Source organism: Aquila chrysaetos, chromosome 10, assembly GCF_900496995.4.
Source record: "Aquila chrysaetos chrysaetos chromosome 10, bAquChr1.4, whole genome shotgun sequence".
Classification (NCBI taxonomy): Eukaryota; Metazoa; Chordata; class Aves; order Accipitriformes; family Accipitridae; genus Aquila; species Aquila chrysaetos.
Genome location: NC_044013.1, coordinates 10,879,442 through 10,893,278, shown reverse-complemented (window position 1 = coordinate 10,893,278; position 13,837 = coordinate 10,879,442).

Below are 13,837 nucleotides of genomic sequence, written 5' to 3'. Positions count from 1 at the left end.
ACCATGGCCTGACCCAGGCGATCATTAGTACAGTCTACGCCAGGCACTTGAGACGCATAAATAGGAGCCCAAGTTCATGAGATCCTCTTAAAAAAAAAAAATCATGATCTGACTTTTTAAATGTGGGGTTTTATGAGCCTTCTGGTTTTGCCTGTGAGGATCAGCTGTATCACACATTCATGCTTCCTCTCTGTCCACGAGGGCTAGTAGCAGATCTTTAAAAACTGGAAGCTGAGATTCTCAGATGAGTAAGATGCCTGTAAACACTGAGGCTTTATGGAATGTGTGAAAGACATGAGACTTATGAAAATTAATAAATAAATAAATAAATAAAGGCCAGACTTGGCAACGCTGACAGAAAGGACTGAATACCGACTGCATTACCGTAACATTTTTGTGGCCAAACTTGCAGCCTCAATGTTTTAATGATGGCAGCCTTTACTGCATTTAACAGAAGCCTGGATTTGATTCTTTCCGAATAAAAGGGCTTTTGAATGCTCTGTAAAGGCAGTTTCCTGACTTCATTGATCGCTGACACAAACACCAGAACTAAATCTCCTACATCTTGAGCTAAAGCAACAATCCCATTAATTTGGACAGCAGTGAGCTTGTACAGGAAGCAGTTGCTGGAAGAGGACATGTAGCATGAGCCGAACCAGTTGGCTGTTCTGCGTCTCATGTCGCCAAGCAAGAACAGGGCCAAGGTAAATCTCCATATAACCATGTTTTATTTGGAGGCTGCTAACAGCCAGTCTGAATTCACAAAAGAATGCGAATAGCCACATCAGGAAACTCAGCAAAAGATTATTCAAACTGGCAGGGTTTAAGAAGGAAAATTAAATTTGTTCTTTGTTGTCCCTGCCTATTTTTCCACTTCTGAATAGGCATATAATTAAGGACTGCTCCAAAGAGCTTGCGCATTCCTTCATATAGCTTCAAGTTTTGATGTAAAGACTACACCGGCAGAAATATCTGTACGTCTCAGCACATACTTGTCAACAAATACATTGAAAGGATTGTTGTTAAATTGCAACGAAGTAAAAAAGGTTTAAAAAAGGTACATTCACAGCAGGTGAACTCTAATCTGAACGCAACTACAGACAATGGAGTGTGGCTACTCTTTGGCCCATGCTTCAGGAAGTTTGAAGTTTCTCCAGGCCGTAGGAAACTTCATGAGGTTAATCCTTCTATAGCACAGCAATACAGGGGGTGGGAAGGAAGCAAAAATGCAACAGAGGTACCCCAGACTCCCCTGTGAGGAACCATCCCCACTACATAATCTTGCCTCTGTACTTTCAGCACCCTGCCCAGTTACTGAAGAGAATCTCAATCAGTCGGAGCAGCTCTGCCCCTGCTGCCGACCTCCCTGTGGCCACCCCACAGGCTCACACTGTGCCCGTGATTCTGGTGCCTCCACCCCTACTTGCTCAGTTTGTCCTCCCAGGCAAGGACAAGTGCACAGGAGCTCCTGAAAAGAAGATCACTTCAGCATATCTCAGAGGTGAATCTTCTAAAATCTAAACGTTGGTTTCATTCTCACAGTTAACAAAAAGTGGCATTTCTTCTTCCCTCAAATTCAATGGACTTGGTAAAGATTAAGCCTTATATCACCACAGCCATGTAGATAGGCACAAACCTCATTTAAGAGGTTGCCAATTTTCCAGCTGCTCATCTCACTGCGTACCGGTTAGCCCAAAGCAAGGGCTGGCAGTATAATATATGCAGCAAACTCCAAATGGGTTCTGCAAAGTGACCTGATTTAAAAAAAAAAAAACAAAAAACAACGGTTTAAAAGCAGACTTCTCATAGCTTGTTTAGAGTGTGCTCCATGGCCTGCACAATTCATCCAAGGCAACTTCTGGCAGAGGTGGGGGTGAGGAGACCTCTGACATTTCCATCACTGCAGGGTGAGGTTTTCAGTTCCTCCTCTATGATTATAACCCAATTACATAAATCCAGGCAGAGCTTTTAAAGTACAAAACCACCACTACTTGAACATTTACTCAACTGCATTTAAAATATCTGTACTTTCATAATTACAACATTGACAAGGATTTCAGTGGGAAGGCTAATTTTCTTGAGGGAGAGAGGATGCTTAGTGATTGAGGATGATGTGTATTAACATCAACATTCTGTTTCGCTACAGACTCCTGGAGTGAACCTCCCGGTATCTGGCATTTCAGGACAGTGCTTCACCCCACAGTGGCCACCAGCACTTGCCGCTTGGAGGCTGTTACCTCTCTAGCCCAGGCTGCAGGGCAGAAAATACTTCCATTCCCTGTCCATTTTGCATGCGAGTCAGAATAACTTGGGCCACCCTCGCTGGTGGTTTAAGTGAAGATACCCAGCGTTGTGCTGAAGGATGAAGAGACACACAGTCCGTCAGCTCTGCTGTGGCACTGATGGCTGCCCTCAAACAGGTAGAAGCAGTAACGTCCCAAGCTATTCTTGCTGCTTGCAAAATAGACAAGTCTCTGAGTGCTTCTCAGAACTCACTCTACAGGACACCAACAGGACTGCTTCCCTGCCCTGCAGGCATGTTTTGAAAACAAACAGATTGAAGTCAACAGGCCCCAGATATAACTGTAAAAGGGACTGTGGAAGTGAAAGAAAGGCACCCCTAACATAGTGTTTAGCTTTGGACTTGGATAGTCCATAATTATATCTCGCTGTATGTCTGCACAGACCAGAGCTCACTGAGACCATGTATAGGCTATATTTAAACTAGCTATTCCAGGTACCACAAGCAGTGTTGTCATGGTACCAATACAGAGCAGGCTGCGGAGCACCACTTGTGAAACTGAGAAAATATGCGGGTGACTACACTCTGCTGCGCCGTGTAGCTCACCAGAGCTGCTACTCAGCTAGGTAATTTAAAGCTAGTTCTAGGTACAATTCCACACGTTTATTTAGTCAGTGAAACTGGCTGGGTAAGTTCCTTGACTCCAGTCACACTTTTTCACTGCCGTATTTCTGTTCCCTTCCACTGTCCCTCCAGGTGTGCCAATACTACTATCTGTGAAGCTCGCTGGAAACTGACTCCTTGAATTTATCCACGTGTTAAAAAAAAAAAAAAAAAAGACACAATACCCAACAGTTTTTCTCTGAAGTTGCACAGGGACCACTGGAGGCAGAGACAGGCTGAAGCAGTCAAGGCTGGAAGGGTAGGCAGAAATCTAGTTAGCCACCTGCAAAAACGTACATGGAACCACGGTCTCAGAATAGGTATGCCCAGTTGTCATGGTTTAACCCCAACTAGCAACTAAGCACCATGCAGCTGCTCACTCACTTCCCCCCCACCCAGTGGGATGGGGGAGAGAATTGGGAAAAAAAAGTAAAACTTGTGCTTTGAGATAAGAACGGTTTAATAGAACAGAAAAGAAGAAACTAATAATGATAATGATAACACTAATAAAATGACAACAGTAATAATAAAAGGGTTGGAATATACAAATGATGCACAGTGCAATTGCTCACCACCCCCCCCCGATCGACAACCAGTTAGTCCCCGAGCAGCGATCCCCCCCGCCCCCACTCCCCCCAGTTCCTATACTAGACGTGACTTCACATGGTATGGAATACCCTGGTGGCCACTTTGGGTCAGCTGCCCTGGCTGTGTCCCCTCCCAACTACTTGTGCCCCTCCAGCCTTCTTGCTGGCTGGGCATCAGAAGCTGAAAAATCCTTGACTTTAGACTAAACATTACTTAGCAACAACTGTAAACATCAGTGTGTTATCAACATTCTTCTCATACCTAACTCAAAAACATAGCACTGTACCAGCTACTAGGAAGACAATTAACTCTATCTCAGCTGAAACCAGGACACCAGTCACTGCTCTTGTAGTGAACAACCACCCCTAAACATGCATAAATGATGCTAGTCCAAATGGTGCTACAGAAAGGATAAATATGGTCTCTTCCAGCTGACTGCCAGTATTCTTCATTAAAACATGCTGGTTGTGTTCTCTCTAACAGTGACACACTGGGGACAAGATCTGGAAGAAGGCTGCCTCCTGGAAGCACTACTGATGCACAGCGTCCTACTGGTACATTTTGTCTTTTGCTTGGCAGCCAGACATGGGACTTTCTTTTGACACTGTGCTGCCTTTCACTCATATCAGATTGTGAGGGGTTGTTTCATCAGAAACAAAGGAGTGAAATGGAATAAGGGATAAATTAGAAGCAGGACCAAGCTGTCATTGCAATTCTTAGAACTTGAAAGAAAAAGAGGTAAAAACCTCCTACAGCAGAGAATTGATTATCAGCTTCCCCAAATGATACCATTATTGTAATTACCAAACTCCTTCTAAAGCAGTATATAGCTACAGTCATTGCAGCACCAGAATTGTACATAGAGAAGGATGTAGAATGTGCACTGTAGGACAGAAATGAGGATGTTACAGTCAGTGAAAATCTTCGTTATCAGGAGAGGCTGGAGAAGCTGAGACCATCTTCAGAGAGAGAGTGCTGAAGGGGCCTTCCTACATATTTTCAGATCAGTGAAAGGGAATTGTGTTTATCCATTTTTCTTAGCCTGGGAGAATCAACTAGGAGAAAGTAAGATCAAATGGGTAGTTCAAAATGAAGTAGGCAAGGATATCAGCCTTTCCCAGTGTCCTATCAAGATATACATGCAATATCATCTGAAGCTGGTCTGCTATAGCTAAGGCTTTTGAAATATAATGAACTTTGCTTTTTGAAACATAATGGACTTTGCTTTTCAAATTAGAACTGACAAATAAAATACCTTATTCATCTCTACTCAAAAATTACTCCCAGGAAAGAAAATCCAGGCAATTTAGTTGGAGACCTGCCATTTACAGAAAACATTTGTGATGACAAGTTTGTTATTCAGATATGTGCCTATTTTCTGAGTTGAAGTTACAAGCGAAAGGGTAATGCCCAAACCCAAACTAGGGGCCACTCCAGCTTGGGAACTATCATCTCATAAAGATGGGCATGGTTTGATTTAGGTATTTCAAGAGATGCAGCAGAAGACCAGTACTCACTCTCAGCCTCCGCTTCAGAAACATCAGTTCATTCCATGTCCTTGAAATTTTTAAAAGCTAAGCAGATAGCATCCTGACCACATGGAGGGATCCAAAAGTGTTCAGAAACAACCTCTGATTCCTTGCAGTCCCTGGAGGAACTACAGAAGAAGCCACATCCCACTGCCAGAAGAGCCAAACCTCTTAAACCTCTTCTGTATGAGTGTCTTTAAAACAAATGTAAACTCTCGCATAAGCAGTCAAATGAGAAATTCCTGTGCAGGGCTGAGCCCCAGGTGAATAACCAACCTTATTAGCTTGAAGCATCAGTTGCTTGCATTTGAAAGGTATCCAGTGTGGCTGGCCCATGACTAGTGACTGTAAGCACTTGAGCTTCAAACTGATAAATGTTGAAGGTTTAAGCACATCGATTACTGCCAATGGCTGAGACTAAAAAGGGAAAACAGGGTTCATTAAAGGATTCCATATTATCTTTCAGGATACAAAAAAAACCCACAAAAACTTAACCAAAGCAAAACCTCTACAATGTTACTGGAATCATGCCAGCACCAAGAAACATCAGGGATCCTACTGTGCTGAAATTTATTGTGGTATTAATCAAAATTGACTATGTAAAAAAAGAGACATTCGGTCTGACCTTGCTGCCAGGACTTCTTCTGAAATGAACAGCAAAGTACATGCTCCTCCAGTGGCAAGTCATCCCATCTAGATTAGAAGAGGAATCTCCAGGTGATGAAGCCATTCCTTCTCCATTCATTATGGACAGACACAGACAGCTCCTACAAGTTAAGGTTGAGGGAGATGAATCCTACCTTTAGTGAAGAACAGTTTCTTCCCTGACTAACTTATCATCAAAGACAATGGAGAGAGATCCCAATCCAAACTTGACAGCTCCCAGAGCAGGGATGTGATAGGACACTGCAGGTGGATGGATCCAGAAGATACCATCTAAGGCAGATGTTTACCCTCATGTACAGCGCAGTCCCTGGAAGAGCCCAGCCAAACCCCGTAGCCAGACAAACCCATTTTTAAAAACAGAAGTTCATCTCTGTCCTGTACAATGAATATTTTCTTGCATTATGAAAAAGTTATGCCTATTGTTTTGAACAAAATCCTGACACATTCTTATTTGACCTAGTTGAGATTTTTAGTAGTTTCTCACATTTCTGCATTGCAGTATTGTCAATGCATACCTTCAATAACGTTATAAAGATCAGGGCCTCAGCTTGCTTCAAGAAGGGTACCTGTAAATATTCCTGGAGACTTTTATGGAGAGTGATCCAAATTCTGCACTCACTACTTTTCTTTGGATAGGAGGGAAAGATGTTCATTTAAAGCATGTTAGATAATTATTTTAACTTACATTTCATGAACACTTCTTTGTGATTCACAAGATAATGCGATCTAGAATCTTATAAAATGTGTTAAATTGGCTTAAGAAGAGCCAAGCACTGAAGACAGCAAGCTAACATGTTAAATTGGAATAAAGTTGGATTAACTCACAAGAAGACAAAACCCAAACTACTCCAGATTCACCCCAGTGACCTGAAGGCTGAATATCTGCTCAATAAAGGTTTTTAAAATTACAAAAGTTCTGGCTGTTGAGCAATTATTCATCGGCGGTTCTAGAGGACATTCTTCACTTTCCCCAGATTCTACTAAAAGTAAGTATAAATAAATGAAAGAAATAAGCAAATGAAAGACTTGAGTTGAGCATCTTAGTGAAATACACTGATGGCTAATCATTGTGCAGTCCAAAAAGGTGCACTGCCACAGTGTATTCAATAATATATTAGAGAAGGCTCCCACTGCAGTCAAACAAAATTTATTGTAAAAGATTTCTAGATAGACTGCAATTAATATAACTTAAAGGAGGTCTTACTTGTCTCTGTGAGGCCAGACCAGCTGGGGCAGCCTGTTGATTGACTGCAGGGATTTTCATCCAGTTCATAGTCAATGAGTAGCTGCTGCTTTCGGTTACTGTCTAAGCCTCACCAGTGAAATTTTCCTTGGATGGAGGCCTTGGCCACCAGAAAGTGGCAGGCAGTTCTTTGGGCTTCTATGCTACTTTCTTGGCCAGGTGATGGCAGTCTGATTTAGAAGAACAGGTCAAATGGTGCAGACAACAGTGGAAACTGTGATATGTTTTTGCACAGGAGAACCACAGAGTAAAATAATGCCACCGCTACAAATTCTAACTCCAATCTTTGGTAATTCAGCTGGTCCTTAAGCATAGGTTGAACTATTTTGTAGCATTTGTAATATGAACAAAACACATTTGAATGCATTTTCACAATACAATGTCAGACTTCCTCTGCGAAAGAGGAAGGAATCTCGGAGTTTTTGGACTGGGACAGCCTCATTTGGCAACATACTGCGATTTAGTTCCCAGTTGGTGAAATTGGAATAATAATTCCCTAGCCAAGGGGGGATCCTGTAAAGACGAGCATGTTCTGTGCACTCAGCTAGCAGAGATATCATGAGTGAATACCCAGCTATCAGAAGAGCTGGAGAGGATCTTGCAATGTTACCTGGCCTGTGCCCTCATCCCAAGGTAGGATCAAGGTAGGTGATTTCTAACCCTATCCTAAAACATATTTACATGTGCCCTCCCCAGCCTGGTGCCATCTCTAGATTTAATATGGATAACCCCCTCCCAGGACTTACCTGCACAAACCAACCTTTGTTGTCACACTTTCCCTGTAGTTGTTTGAGATTCTTAAAGAGCAGGTTCCTCTCCCTTTTATCACAAGTCAGAAGTTCTCAAGCAATTCACTCCCATCAATCTGTCAAGGCAAGCATACTCAGATGAGATAGATACTTCAAGCAATATCTTCTTCCTTTGCCTCCCACCTATCCTCCCTGGTCAGATTGTACATATAGACAAGCTTTACCTAACTGATGCCTTCAAAATGCAAGTCCAAGTCTCTATTAAAACTTGTCCCCTTCACTCTGAAGCTGAATGAGTTGCAGAGCCTCTGGAAGCTTAAGGCCTTGACTGCTGGAGTTTTTCAAACCATGCATCCCTTTGATCCCTTTCCCAATATGCAAAAAATCCTAAAATTCTCTCCTGGATTTCATTACACATAAAAAGACATGAAAGTGTAATTATTCCTTACTCATCAACAACTACCCACCAACCCTAGCTCCAAGCTAGACCATTCTGGCTACTTCAAAAAATGGTTTTGAAATTTCCATTTCCAGATTGCCCTGGCAGGTATAACTGTGACTTTGCAAACAGCTACAGCTGTGTGTGCTAATTGCTTTCCTCTAAATTATTTATGAGACACTTTTGACTGATGAGATTTCTCACAACAGCATGTGCTAACCATTGGCAGTGGGCTCCTGAACTAGTGGGAACTCCATCACCTGCCAAGGTGCAGAAAAGCCAGCTGTTAGCAGGCACTGTGTCCCTGGCAGCATGGGCACTGAACTGCAAGGTCCAGCTCTACCTCCTTTCATCTCCTTTTCCAGTAACTGCTCAATAGGAAATGTATGTGTAAGCATTATATCTGCACATAACACACACCCTTTACTTTTGGGATTAGATCAGAGAGTACTGGGGACTGCCTAATTTAGATAAGGCAGAATATAGGGTGTCAATGACCTGTGGAAGACAATCCATTTCACTAAACAGGGCTTTTCAAGCTCTGGTCCCAGATGCAGTAGAGGGTCTGTAAAACACAATTAGGAAAGCTAGAAATCAAGAGGCTTAAATTCACCACAGAGGGGGGTAGCAGTTTTACCAGAAAATTTTTACAAGATACATAAACTGACAAAGAATAGAAAACATGACTATAGACAGTACAAAATATTTATCATGACCCACCACTTACCACTGCTTTTTCCTGGAGGGCTTATTGTTGCTATCCAGCTAAAATGTACTTAAAAAGCTGTGGCTAAAGGTAACCATAAGCCCTGTCAGTTAAATAAAAAAACCTGGTGTTCCAGGGGCCAGCAAAGTATGTCAGTATTTTTCTTTTCCTTTTCAGATATGAATAACTGATAGGGAGAAGCAGTTGGAACCAGGTTGGCTAGAAGAAAAACTTCATGTCTTGAGTTGCAGGAGCTCAACAAGGAGCAGCCAGAGATACGAAGCAAAGCAGCATGTTAGAATTACTGCTCACTATTGGTGGTTTTTTTACCTTCCCAGGAGGCTATAAAGGTTGCTGGGTGAGCAACCAATGCGATAACTTCATGAGTTTCACAGCTGTGTTTAAGAACGAAATTTAAACAGGATTCCCAGCCAAACTGTAGATGAAATTGTGCATTGGACCTTTTCCTAAGCAGTATTTTTACCCTGCCCATCCCACAAATTTTAAACAATTAGAATTAACCTTGTGCTCATTTATTCTACATATGCCAGAAGATTCACAGTGTTTTCTGTAGAGAAGTCTACTGACTCCAGATACAGGTGCTCAGACAGGAAAGACAGGGTGACAAAGAAAGGCCATGTTGCTCCTCAGAGGTGAGCTGGCATTTCAGAGACAGGTCAGATATTCCTGAGCCACTCTGCTCAGTGCAGCAAAGATATAACCTGAATTGCTGTGAGAGGTATCCAGAGGATGGCACACCATAACCCAGCTGTGCATAAGGTCAGGAGGAGGAAGGCAGGGCAGTTGTCCTAAGAGCACCCAGAAGTTTCATTTCTTGACTCCCTTTCTCCCTTGCAGTGGAGATGGCTCTCTGGCCGTGTCCTGTTCAGTGGGTGGCACTTGGGAGTTGAAACAAATGTCCCTTCTTTCAAGCCTGCCCCCTCAAAGATATGGGCCACACGGACTCCTTGTACTTCCATGAAAAAGCAGCCTGGTGATAAGGAAATGGGTCCCCTACAGAAGAAGAGGAGGAAGGGGGGAGGAAGCTGAAGTTCCCAGCCACCCATCACAGACGCAAAAGGAGACAGGACAGAAGGTATCTGTCTGGATCTGACACAGACTAACAGCATGGCACACGTAAGGCTAGGAAGTCATTCATGCTTCATTTCTCCCACCTGTAAATTATTCCTCCCCCTTCATCCCCACAGGCGCATCATTATGATTGCTCAATTAATTAACAGTTTAAAAGAGCTCTGAGACATTCAGATGGAAGAGAAGGATTTTTTTTTTGTATTTCTGCTTCTCCAAAGTTGCATGCATAAACACTGAACTATGTGAGTCCTTCCCTGATGATGAAGAATTACCTCCAGTTTATGGATGGGAAAGTTAAACCATGGAAAAGTTAAAGCACACATTTTGAGAAACAGCCGTAAGTTCTAAGATCCCACTTTCTGAGTGCCCAGCTACATACAAACACTGATTGACTTTCATTCCTGGTCCTGAATGTGAACAGCCACAAGTGAAGGCATTCACCCACTGAAGATCATGTGCTCAGAATCCCAAATCAAGTATCTCAAAGCCTAACCCACTCTAGAAAACCTAAATGGAAACTTACCCAAGAAAACCTGAATGGAAGCAGCACACTCGAGTGCTCTGTCCACCACATCACACACAGCACACTTGTATTTGGCTAGAGCTTCAGAAAAGCTTCATGCCATTCAGGGACCGGAACAGGTGATCAGACTTTCGGAAGCATCTATCACATGGCTCTCCAGCACAGCGAGTTGTAAATGAATGTATTATGGGAGTGAGAGTTTCCCTGATCAAAACAATTAAAACTGTCACATAAAAATAGAATCCTGAAAGGAAATCTGCCCATTCTGCACTATTATTATTTTTAACAGAATACCCAAGTTCCTGTCAAAAACAAGAGAATAGACAATCTCCAGCCAGCTTTAATGGCAAGATCTTTTGAAATACTCAGCCATCTGTCACAGCAGGAGTGCTTGTTGTTCAGTCCTTCTGAAAAATTTGGCCCTCCTTTGGGAACATAGTGCTTTTGAAACTCCGCTCAGGCTCCTCCTAGGAACCACTTCTTCCATGGAAGGTCCTGCTCTTTTTGTGTCTACCAGTACTGTTGCCAGTGCAGTGGAACCTGCCAGTAAAGCAGGTAGAGATGAGCTTGAAGTGCAAAACTGGAAAATTGCTCTGAGCTAGCCCTAAATCCAAGGACAAATGGGTAGGTTAAATCCAGAACTAACTGTACTTTCATTTAATGTTGCTTATAAAAAGCACTGCAAATATATTTTAGCAAATTTCCAAATGTGTGTATCTCATGAAAATTGCTCACTGAATACTCCATTTCCCTTAGAAAGATTTATTTTGCCCCTTCTCTGATTCTTCCAGTCCTTTTTCTTCTCTCTCTCACTATTGTTGACACCTTGTCCCAGGTAAAGAATAGGTAACAAAGGATTCCAGTCACCCAGCAATGGAATAAACTTCTCCTTGCTCATAAAAGATTGTTAATAGTGCGACCACAATTTGGGATGGAAAAACAGCTTCCAAATAAGCCTCTCTGGGCATTAATAAAATCTGCTATACAGACAGGAAAATTCTGCAGCAGGTGAATCATCTCATGCACTGGGACCAAGCAAACAGAGATGGTATGATGCACAGCACGACATTAAAACAGAAGTATGATCCCACTGTAAACACCTACATCTGGAAGCTGCAACAATTCCCCTTCACAGAACAAACAAACATTTTAAAGCAATGATCTGAAGACAGTCCAGCAAAGTAGAGCACTAACTCAACATTTGCCCTTTCTTCTGCTACTGGTGTGTTAAAAGAACATGTTACTGGTCTCCATTTTAACAAATATAGATTAAGCTCCTTGTGGCACTCTGGAATAGAGACAAAAACCATGTTACTTTCAATGGAGCAAGAACTCCAACAAATCAATGAGATATGTAAGAACACTTTTTATTTCTAAAGTGGGCCAAGGGGCTTTGAAGTTACGTTAATACCTCCAGATGAAGAGCCACACAATCAGTCCTGCTGCAAAGGAAACCTCAGTAAAATTCTGGCTACATGAAAGTCAACAGCAAAATTCCCACCAGTTTCACTGTGAACAAGACTTCAGGCCATAAATCTATTCTGTAGAGTGTTTCCTACCAAATGTTTGAAAATTCTTTTCTCCAAAGGAAAAAAAAAGTCAATTGTTTTATTGTATCTTCTTTAAAAAGCCACAACCAAACATTTCACTTTAGATTGGGGTCAATCCCAGTTAAAAAATTTCCAGTTCCCACACATGTCTTCATGAAGCAGTGGAACTGTATTGGCTGACATGTTCTGATGCTAAACTGAGCTGACACACAATAGCTTGATAATGCCAGGCAATATGTTTTGAACTTTCCATCCCCACAAAACAAAAAATTCAGCATATCAAGGTTCTTCTCCATCCCCCCCTCCCAAGTTTGAATAGAAATACATATAGTAATATTGCAATTTTTCAAAGATTTTTTTAAAACTACAATTTGGGCCAACAGTGGCTACCACCTGGCACAGCCCTACCAAAGTTAAGAAGTCACTCTGGAATAATAAAGCATAATTCGGAACAGAATTTGGCCTGAAGAGCTCCATGTCTCAAAGAGCCCAACAAAACCTTCCCCTTGGCTCTGCTCATTCCTTTTGAGGAAGAACCCAGCGGAAGGGAGGCAGTCAGTGCGACTGCCAGTTTTGCAGAGTCCATGAAACTCTTGGGAGACATGACCCCAGTTCTCTGGCTCTTGCATTTCCAACAGAGGACTCTATTGAAAATTATCATCTCCAGGGCCCCAAGATCTTCACCCTTAACCTTTCTGAGTCATTAAAGAATATTCAGCCCGTAATACAACAAATACAGCAAACTTCCATTTGCTACAACATAGCCATCTCAGAAGCTACTGAAACATTATAAACTAATGGCCAAGACCTTGTTCAGCAAGGCTGAAGCCCAAGGAATTGAAAAGAACTTCAGCACTTGCTTAAATTTAAGCACAAGCTGAAATGCATGGCTGAATAGGAATGGCCTGAGGAATTATGCAAATGCTTAGATGAATCCGGGTCCAAATATGAATTACTTTAGAAGATAGAGAAGCAAGCAGTGCAATTTAATCATTTTTATCTCCTTACCGAGAATGCACAAGTTCTTACAGCTAATATTACAGCATCTTCTGCTGCTGCCAGAAGCCAAATGACCTATTCTTTAACAGTCAAGCTCTCCTCATTTTCAAACTGAAGATTAGTCCATTTATGCTGAACAGTGGCACAGAATGACAATTTCATAATACACGGACTGAGTGCTGCTCCACTCACATGTTACATTACCTTGCCCTTTCTTCTGCTGCACTTCTACTTGCAATTGACTATCATGGTAATAAGGTGGTGCTGCTTCTAATCCCAAATTGTATACTTTCTGGGATGCTGGCAATTCATTAGATACTGCCACAGAGTGACCAACTGGATCTGACCTTGAATCTGAACACACAAAAAAATATGGAGATATAACTTATTCATATTAACAGTCTGCAATAAAGTTACAACGTGAGCTGGGCACTTCCTTTAAACACTGAATAAAATGAACCTTCAGCAATAGCATTGAAAAGGGCAGCCAGCACCTCCCAGCAGACTATCGGCACTGTCCACAAGTGATCCCATAAACATGAAGCCTGATTGTGAAAATGCTTCTACACATGACTAGTCCTTACTTCTGCAAATACTGTCACAGGCGTGAGCATTTTCAGGGTCAGATCCCACAGTTGTATTGCTAACAGACAGTGCAGTAAGTGTCAAACACAGATTCCACTTTGCCCTCCTTGCAGAAATATCAGTGCATCCATAATATAATCTCTGAGAATGTCATCATAGAAAAGTAATGCCTTACAGTAGGATTTCATGACCCCTCCACAAACTAAAGAAAGTCCTTATTTCACTGTGATCTGAGCAGAAATATGTAGGAGAAAGTGGAAAGC